This window comes from Camelina sativa, chromosome 1 (assembly GCF_000633955.1).
Source record: "Camelina sativa cultivar DH55 chromosome 1, Cs, whole genome shotgun sequence".
Classification (NCBI taxonomy): domain Eukaryota; kingdom Viridiplantae; phylum Streptophyta; class Magnoliopsida; order Brassicales; family Brassicaceae; genus Camelina; species Camelina sativa.
Genome location: NC_025685.1, coordinates 17,119,897 through 17,130,830, shown reverse-complemented (window position 1 = coordinate 17,130,830; position 10,934 = coordinate 17,119,897). Strand labels below are relative to the sequence as shown.

General features: G+C 33.1%; 2 pseudogenes; one reads left to right on the top strand and one right to left on the bottom strand.

Annotated features, from left to right (window-relative positions):
• On the bottom strand, positions 3,398 to 5,339 carry LOC104792996 (annotated as a pseudogene).
• Positions 7,299 to 10,934, top strand: part of LOC104709040 — a 9,555-nt pseudogene continuing 5,919 nt past the window's right edge.

Genomic DNA, 10,934 nt, shown 5'->3' with positions numbered 1-10,934 from the left:
ATATATATATATATATATATATATATATATATATATATATATATATATTTCTCCTCCAATCCATTTTTTAGATAGATGAAAATTTTTTTAATCCAATCAAAAAAAATAAGTAGAACATATACATATAATGGTAACTCTATCCATTATACCTCGTATTATATTTCCTTGTATATACCTATTTCATAGGCAATGGTCCTTCTCAGCGAAAGGAGAACCTTTTCCAAGTCAATACCTAATTAGTACATATTACGTATAAATTAGTGACGAATTGTTTGGTTGCTGGCTTGCTGCCTATAATCAATATAGGTTATGCGTGAAGAATATATATATATATATATATATATATATATATATATCGCTGCATCACTTAGGTACCGTACGCAATTTGATTCCATGCGAAGACACTGATATGTTGTCGGTGTGTTTTTTTATGATCACAAAAATCGTTGAACCTCAATTTGGTCTTGAGCTTTCAGTGAAATGTCACTATTGGATTAATTTTAAGGAAATGCCATATTTTGCTAAATCAACCTTATTATAGACGTAGACTTTGATAATTCCAAAATGGCTTAATTTTAGTGGCTATGTGACATGTGATTTATAGAATAAAATATTATTTTAAAATAATGAATACAACTTAAATAAAAAATTTAGAGATAGGTGGTATTGGATTTAATTTTAGAAGATTTTTGAAAAGTTCAACAAAATCATTAAAAGTGAATAAGTGAAAGATTGTTAAAGATTATTAGAGAGTTTTGTTGATTAGTTTTCTAAAATCATGTAAACTATTCCAAATAATCCATGTATTTGTAAAGAAAGTATCTAAAATCATGAATTAATAACATGTTAATAATCCTAGATTCTTTTGTTTTAATCTAATAACACAAAACTTTTAATGATTTTATAAAAGTCTGAACCCAATAACCCAAATTAGTTAAGATTTTAAATGACATTTTACAAATCACAAACTAATAACACTAAACTTTAACAGAGTTTACCAAAATCTTGATCTAATAACAAATTCTACCTAACATTTAAATTCTTTAAAACTCTATTCAAATCACAAACCAATAACCCCACTAATTAAGAGAAGAAAATGAATATTTGAATATTATTACGATGGATATATAAGAATTAATGTTTTGATTCCAAATCTAGCAACATCTGTAAAATTTCAAAAATAACATTAGATTTCAAAATTAATCTTTTAAAATTAAACCCTAAATTCAAAATATTAAAATTTATCCCCTCAAAACTATATCCTAAGTATAAAATCAAAAATTCAAACCTAAAAAAATTCTAAAAACTAATTTAAAATTGTTTAATTGTATTAAATATTGCTATTTTTGGAAATTTGTTAACTATGTGCTATTTTTGTCTATAAAACATATTTTAGTACTATTTTAGGATATTTTTATTTTATTAATGTCTATATATATATATATATATATATATATTTATCTTCTAATCCATTTTTCCGATAGGTAAGAAATTTTTTAATCCAATCAAAAAAAAAAGAGTAGAACTAACATGTATAATGGTAACTCTATCCATGATACCTCTTATTGAATTTTCTTGTATCTACATATTTCATAGGCAATGGTCCTTCTGAGCGAAAGGAGAACCTTTTCCAAGTCAATACCTAATTAGTACATATTACGTATGACTTAGTGACGAATCCTTTGGTTGCTGGCTTGCTGCCTATAATCAATATACCTAAATCAATAGATGTTTTTTTGTTTTGTTTTCTTTGTATTACAAAAATCAATGTAGGTTATGCGAGAATATATATATATATATATATATATATATATATATATATATTTATAATATATATATATACTGTATATATGTATATTTCGCTGCATCACTTAGTTGTCGGCGTGTTTTTTTATGTTTACAAAAATAGTTGAACCTCACTTTGGTCTTGAGCTTTCAGTGAAATGTCACCATTGGATTAATTTTAATGAAATGCTATATTTTGCTAAATCAACCTTATTATAGACGTTAGACTTTGATTATTCCAAAGTCGCTGCAAGAAACCAAATTACCATCACATTACCGGTCCGGTCACAAGGCCGTTTTTAGTGAACAAGTCAAGATGGCTTTGGTTTTTTTCCCTGATGGATGACGTTCTGCTGTGCCGTATCATTTGGTCCTTGTTGATTATATATGTAGTGGTTAACAGTTATCGGTGTTGACGTATCAAATAAGATGAATGGTGTTATTCTATATTAAATCTAACAAGAAATTGAAATTTATCATGTACGTTTTTTTTTCTTTTTCTTTTAAGAATTCTTTCAAACTACGAAAGCAATGCTACAGCCTATACATATGTCATATATTATACGGTCAATTTTCCTATTTTAATAGTAAATAAGTTAATATTAAAAGGTTAAAATAAAAATTTGGCATTTTTCTATTACTAATGTTTTGTTTCATTTTCATTATTTTAAAAAGTAAATAAAATATAGTTGTGACATGATGTACATATTATTGGGTTTATATATATATATATATATATATATATATATATTTTTTTTAACTCTAGTTCAATTTTTCCTGATTTTTATTGTGAATAGATGGTTAAATTGTGTAGCAAAATTAAAGGTTTCAATCCTGTTTAAATTAAAGATTACTAGATTTCGATATGTATCGATTTTCTTTTTTAAAGTCATGGAGTATAAATTTTTAACAATTATAATGAATGTCGAAGTTCAAAATAAAAATATAAGATATTTTCATAGTAATATTAGTTAATATAGCTACATAAAAGTTATATTTATCATTGTAATGTAGTGAATTACATTGATAACTGAAATTGTTTTGAAAAGTAATGAATTCATAGATGAATTTTCGTCACTTCGTTTTCAAATAAACCATTAATAAAATAAAACAGAATTATTAATGTTTTATTTTATAAATTTTAACTCACGTCGTATTTGTAATGCATACATGAGAATTTAAGAAAATAATAATGAGTTAATATGGATGAATCTTGGATTATTTGATGAGAATTTTGAATGTGTTATTTTATCATTTTAAATTAGTTTGGCATAAGTTAAATTAATTATGAGATTACAAGATATAGAAAAACGTATATTTAAGAATGTTAGTTTTCCAAATTATTTTGTGATTTTTCATTTTTTACTAATTACTTTTTGTTAATTTTTGAACTTTTTTTTTAATTCCAACTCAGATAGTGATCTGATGATGCATATATAATATTTGATGATACTATAGGATAAATTAAGCGCTATCTTAGACGATGAAACACTTACTAATGACTGATTATCTTTCATATTGCAGTTATTGATTTTGTTAATCACTATCCTAAATTTTGATCTGCAGATTCAGTTAAAAGCATTGCAGATTGATTAATTTACAAATTGTTGATTTGGTCCAATACTCTCAAATGATGATTGATCATCAACCTTGGTGTGGTGGTGGTGGAGGAATAGAAATGTGATGATGGTGGTTCATAGGTAGTTGTTCTGGTGGTGGTCCGCCTTGATGCATGTGTTGCTGTGGCCACCCATGCTGGTGCATTCCCATGATTTGAGGTGGTGGAGGCGGCCTCGGACCATTGAAACCTTGTTGGTGATGATGAAACTGAGAAGGTGGTGGCATACCTTGAGGCGGACGGAATTGCATGGGCGGTGGGACCACTAAGCCGTGTTGTTGTTGTTGTTGTTGCTGAGAAGGCCAAAATGGTGGCTGAGTATGATACGCTTGTGGAGGTGGTGGTGGACCGTGGGCCGGGATCGGGACAGGTTGCATACCACCATTAGCGAACGGACGTGGCTGTCCGTTAGCTTTAGGAGCATTAAGATGCGTTGGAGGGATCCTTGCGAATAGCGTATAGGATTTGTAGCAGCCAAAAGCCTCTCTACAATTCACAAAAGTAATGTGTGTTGTTAGAGAAACCGAATCCATAAGTTAAAGCTTAAAACAATTAAAGGGTATATAAAGACGAGCCTACTAACCTGCTTGAGTACCGTGGCGCTCTCCTTTGGTGTCTTTCTTGTATGCGTAAGAGACTGTTATTTGACGATTACTCAGGTATTGTCCATTCATTGCCTGCAACAAGTCATACATAGATCAGAGGAATGTGTTGGACAGGCTGGTGTTGGACTCATCAAAATAATAAGTCATTAATAAAGAAGCAGAGAACTATACCTCAATAGCAGCATCAGATGCCTTAAAGGAGTTATAGCTGATGAAACCGAAACCTCGTAAGTTTCCGGTATCCTTATCTCGCATTATCTGAAACAAGGTTATGAAAATCATATTATTTTATCTACAAATCAGATCAAGAATCATGGACTTATATCTCAAGAAACAAAGATTTTTACCTTAGGACTGTCAACAACCAAACCAAACGCGCTGAAAGTATCATACAAGAGCTTTTCATCCACATCCTGTAAAGAAAAAAGAAAAACATAAAAAAAAAAAAGCAAAAACCTTGGTTAGCTAGTGTTGAAGTTATACCAATTTGAGAGTGTTTTTGTTATTACTATATGATACTTACAGGGTCAAGGTTTCCAATGAAAAGGTGAGCACCAACATCCAAACTCTCCTTATCTTGCAATGTCTAATACAAAACAAGGAAACAAAAAATGTTAAAGATCAACAAAACTCACAAAAATAATCAAAAGTTAATAAATGATACTAATTTGTTACCTTTTTAACACTTATATGTTCCCCGTAGAGCTTAATCATGTTAAAAACCTTAATTGCCTGAAACAAAAACAATTGAAAACTTGTTAACAAAGAAATCTAAAAAATAACCAAATTGAACGAGCAACAAAGAGAAACTAAAAGAGCAACACTTACATAGTCAGAGCATCTTCCTCGTTACGGAATTGAACGAAACCAAATTCTCTTTGAACATTTGTCACCTTATCTTTCGGAATAAAGACATTAACTGATACAATACAAAGAGGAGCTAATGTCAGAAATATTATTCAAACCAAACCCTAAACCATCAATTTCGCTACCAAATAAGAATACTAAACGAGATACAGATTGATGGTTAACTTACCAACTGGTCCAGCTTGTGCGAACAATTCCCAAAGCAATTCTTCAGAAACTCGCTAAAATTCAAAAAAGAGAATTGATCAGTTTCATCACTATAAACCCTAAAAGTACTTTTCCTTTAGGAAATTCACAAAAAAAAAAAAAACAAAAACAAAAAAAAATTAAAAATAAGAACTATTACGAAGTTAAAGAACCTGAGTATCTAGGTTTCCGACGTAAACGGTGGCGTCTTGGTTCCTCTCAGCGGTGTGTTGGCCGAGAAGATTAGCTCCTACACCAGGGGTTATTCTAGTCGTCATCTTCTTCTTCTTGTTTCTTTGCTCTGTTTTCGGTTTTAAAAAAAAAAAAAAACCTCCCGATTGAGAAATCTGATGTTTTCGATTTCGTGTCCGTCACGTCTGGCGATTATACTTTTAGAACGGACGGAGAAGAAGGACGGTTTGGTTAGTGTATTGCAGCCACTAATGGGCCGATATGATTCGTTTTAGGCCCACTAAGCTTTTAATTTTTTTAATTAAGTTTCAAACCTTAGAAAAATGTTTTTTTTTTTAAACTTATTTATTGGCAAACAGCCAAACATTTAAAATACTAGTTTTGAACCCACACTATGCATAGGTTTATTTGATATATTTTGATGAAAATTATATATGATTGATGACGGTAATAAAATATTATCTTAGAAAGAAAAAATTAGTATTAAGGAAAAAAATTAAATTTCAGATACACAATTTTTTAAAATATAAAAATCAGTTGTGTTATAAACTCAAATCTGATAAAAAAATCATGAATTTAACTCGACGTCGAGGCGAGGCGAATCAAACTGATGACCTCACATATTCTAAACCATTTCTTTGACCACCAGAAAAACGAAAGAATTTTATCATCATGAATTTAACTCGTTTTCATATTTAATTGATCGCTACCACCTATATTTTTGATCAATGTGTGATAGTGATATTCCGAATCCTCATTACTGTATTTTTTATTCAATTTTTTCTTATTCTTCATATTCTTTCTTTTCATTTTCATTGTCAAATTTTGTAGTAATTGTCATCGTTACTTTTACCGTCTAGTTCTTCGTTATACTCTTTTTCTTATTTTTCCTCGTCAACTTCTTCACATTCTTCCAATGAAAAACATTTTTTTTATACTACCACACAACTTGTTAACCCATCAAACTCCAATAACAAAATCATTTCTTTTCTCATAAGATAAAAAAATAAAAAATTAATGAAAGAATATCAACTCATCTATAAAATCATACACAAAAATATATTTTACAGCTCATAAGAAATAAAAGCACAAACGTAGATAAATAAGATAATTTATGTATTACATGAATATTTATAATATTTTAAACTTTTAAAAGGTTTCGAAATATAAAATTTGAACCTTTTAAAAAGTTTCAATATTTATAATATTTTAAACTTTTAAAATTTAAAAATTATAATATTTAAAAACTTTTAAAAAGCTAAGAACTTTTAAAAGTTTCAATATTTATAATATTTAAACTTTTAAAAATTTTAAATATTATAATATATTTTTTTGAAACTTTTTAAAGTTTTAATTTGATCGGATCAAACCGAATAAAACTTTTAAACTTGGACGCTTGATAAATCACGCTTTCCTGCTCATTCGTTGTTGGAAGCATATTAATCTTATTTATACTGGTTCTGAACCATTGTCTAAAAATTTTCTAGCCGATGTGGAATATTGTACATAGTTCTTTTATTTCCATAAATTTAAAAAAATTTCTTTTTCTAAAAATTCTGGAAATTCAAAAAATATTAATGAATGACATGTAAAATCCTAATAGGTTGTTTAAAATAACTCTCAATATATAAAATTCTGGAAATTTTTAAAAATGTTAATTAGTGAGGTGTCTAATCCTTATTGGTAGTTTTAAAGCTTAGGTAGCTTATAGCTCCTACTCTTTATTAGTATAGATTTTTTTTTTTCAAATGTAAAATATGTTTCTCAACAAAATTTATTTAAAGTGATCTATGTATAGTGAATAAGGAAAATGAAATGATCCAACAGATTTGTGAATAACAAATCCAAAATTTCATACCTTTGTCAAGTTTCTCTCAGTTTAGTCATGTGGTTTCACGTCGATAAAAGAGCTGTTACTTTTCTATTTCTTACTCCCGTTCTCAAACAATTAAGCCCATAAGTTGTATATCTCACCATAGTATCATTCAACCATCAACCAACAGCCTTTCTAACCATAAACTCTTACTCACCTAACTTGACTTGGAATGGGGTATACACAATTGATCGGTACGAGAATAATTTAATATCTTAACCATTTATTTTCTGTAAATACGAATGAGCTTTTATTAGAGAAATCATGCATGTAATCAAACAGCTCAATCCGTCGTCCTCGTAGACGGAAGTGAAAGAGGCGGGCATAATATCGCGGCGGTTAATGGAGTGTGGATGGAGCAATCACTTCCGTGTAACCCTGACTGGGAAGATCTCTTCCAGAACTTCTTCAAGGCTAGTTTTGCTCAAGTTGATTTCCGAAACAAGGTTAGTTTCTGTGTTAACTCTTTTCAGTTTCGAATTTGATCGATCAGATTAGGTCAAGAGTTATGTGATCTATTACAATTTTTAACATGTGACCTTTGGTTCTTTTAGGTTGTTGTTTTATGATTAATTATTGTTTTTTTTTTGTTGTTGTTTTGAAGGGTGAAGAAGTACGTTTGGAGGTACATACGTGGGCTTCACGTCACACTAGTGATATCATCAAAGACCTTCTTCCTCCTAGATCCGTTACAAACCTATCTAATTGGATTTATGGAAACGCATCGTACTTCAAAGGGGGCTTGGAAAAGGAATTCGATAAGTCAATGACAAGAGACAACCCATTGCACTTTCTCAATGGCAAAACAGTCTCTTTGCCTTTTATGAGAAGTCATAGGGACCAATTCATAGAGGCTTCTGATGATTTCAAGGTCCCCAGGCTTCCGTACCTACAAGGCTGTAATGATACCAACCGCAAGTTTTCAATGTATATCTATCTCCCTAACAAGAAAGGTGAATTGGATAATCTTTTGGATAGAATGACATCTACTGCTGGATTCTTGGAGAGGTCATATTCCGAAATACCGAGTTGAAGTAGGTGATTTCAGAATTCCAAAAGTTTAAGATCGAATTCGGTTTTGAAGCTTCAAGTGTTTTTGGTCAGTTTGAGCATGATGTGTCATTATTAAAGAATCGTAGACAATGAGGGCCAAAAGTTTTCATCTCGCATTGCATATTGCTTTACAAGGCTTTAATAGGCTACAAGAGGATCGAATAATATCTAATTACAATGAATGCAGAATCCCAATCATATCACAATCATATCACGTAATCTTTGTCAACTTGATACGCAAGTATCCGAACTGAAATCACTAATACCCTCCCTCAAGTTGGAGCATGCATATCTTGTATGCCCAACTTGAAACAGAACTGCTTATAGTCTTGTGTCCCCAACGGTTTCGTGAAGATGTCAGCGAGCTGCGAGGAACTGTCAACATGAGTAAGACTGATGTTCTTCGATAAAACTTCATTCCAGACAAAATGACAATCCACTTCGACATGTTTAGTACGTTCATGGAAGACCGGGTTCGTGGCAATGTGAATTGCTGCTTGACTATCACAATTAACCAGCACCGACATGTCGTGGGAAACTCCAAGTGACAACAGTATACGCTTAAGCCAAATGAGTTCTTGAGTTAAGAATGCCATGGCACGATATTCCGCTTTGGCAGAGGATCGACTAACAGTATTCTGCTTCTTAGTTTTCCACAAGATTGGAGACCCTCCCAGTTGTATGAAGTACCCTGTGACTGATCTTCGGGAAAGCGGACAGCTTGCATAGTCACTGTCGCACCATCCTGACAACTGAAAAGGTTCATCGGTTCGTAAGAAAATACCTTGGCCTGGATTGTTTTTCAGGTAACGAACAACCCGTAGAGCTGCTTCCCAATGATCTTCTCGTGGAGTTTGCATAAATTGAGCTAGGAAGTGAACACAAAATGCCAAGTCAGGCCGAGTTACAGCTTAATATATCAATCTGCCAATCAGACGTCGGTATTGTTCTGGGGTTTTCAAAAATGGTGATTTCGACAATGCCAACGTATGAGCTGATTCAAGAGGAAACGCCAATGGTTTTGCACCAAGTAACCCGGTATCGGAGATGATATCAAGTGCATACTTTCGTTGACTGAGATACATACCGGAGGAGCTCCGTGAAACTTCAATTCCAAGGAAATACTTCAAGGGACCTAAATCTTTCATGTGAAAACAAGAAGAAAGATAGGCTTTGAAGTCGACCATTGCTTGCCCAGTACTACCAGTGATGATTAGGTCGTCAACGTAAATGAGAACATGAATCTGAACTCCATTTTTATCCAAGGTAAACAGAGAGTAGTCAGACAAACTCTGTTCGAATCCATATTCCTTCAAAGCCGTGGTCAGTTTGGCAAACCAACACCTCGGGCTTTGCTTTAGACCATAGATAGATTTGTGTAGACGACATACCTTGTTAGGACTAGAGGCTTTGAACCCAGGAGGAAGTTTCATATATATTTTTTCTTCTAAATCGTCGTGGAGAAAGGCGTGATGCACATCCATCTGATGAATATCCCATTTCCGTTTGACCGCTGTATCCAAAAACAATTTGACTGTGCCCATTTTTGCAACTGGGGCGAATGTCTCTCCATAATCGACCCCTTCGATTTGTTTATTACCAAGAGCAACCAATCTGGCTTTGTGTCGCTCCAAAGTGCCATCGGACCGATACTTGAGTGTGTAAACCCATTTGCAACCTATTGCCTTTTTGCCTGTGGGCAAATCTTCGATCGTAAACGACTTGTTGCGATCATGACCATCAATTTCAGTAGTCATGGCATTGATCCATCTTTCATCTTCCATTGCTTGTTTAAAGGACTTAGGCACCACACCCGATGTAATTGCAGCTAGGAATGCTTGATGTTGGGGTGAAAACTGATCACAATTAACATAGTTCGCCACCGGATAGTTAGACGTAGAGGGCTCATCTTGTGTCATCACTTGCGAACTGGTATTGACCACAAAATTTTTTAATTTTACCGATTGGGTTTTCTTGCGTTGACCACGACCCAGCCTTTCCTCCGCCGCCGGAGCCTGAACCACTGTCGGAACAACTGGTACAGGTCGTGGTTGCGTCTCCGGAACTGAATCCGGTTGAGATCGCTCACCGTCGCTGGGTTCTCTCAGAGGCTGTGTGTGTCGAGTGTCGACAAGAGGAGAAGATGGATCAGTAGGTGGGCTTGATGGAGGCCCAACAAGTGGTGGTCTTAGAATAATAGGGCTATTTGGAGGCCCATTAAGGATTGAAGCTTGGTGTCGGCCCACTTGTGGTATCGCTTCTTCTTCTTCGTAAAACAGAGTCGTCAAGGGTAAAGTCATGTCTATGATCTCTTATGTGGCTTCATCACTTATAGAAGCATATGGAAATTCGTCTTCAAAGAAAACTACATCTCTAGAGACAAAAAAAACTGTTCCTTTTCCAAATCATAAAGTCGCCAGCCCTTTTTTCCATAAGGGTACCCCATGAAAACGCATCGACGACTCCAAGATGCGAATTTGTCGTGTTTGTGAGATTGATCATGAGCGTAGCAGAGACTTCCGAGCACACGGAGATGTTCATAAGAAGGTTTGGTATTATACAACCGCTCGTACGGAGTACCGCCATGTAAGACGGAGCTTGGCGTTATCCATGGTTTTTCCCACTAGGTTTTTCTGCTAAGATTTTTAACGAAGCAGTATCTCATAGGCGCATTTGGGACTATATTTTTATAATGGTCATCCAAGGGAGAGTGTTATGAATATATTGTATTATAAGGATGCCCATTATCGGCCTA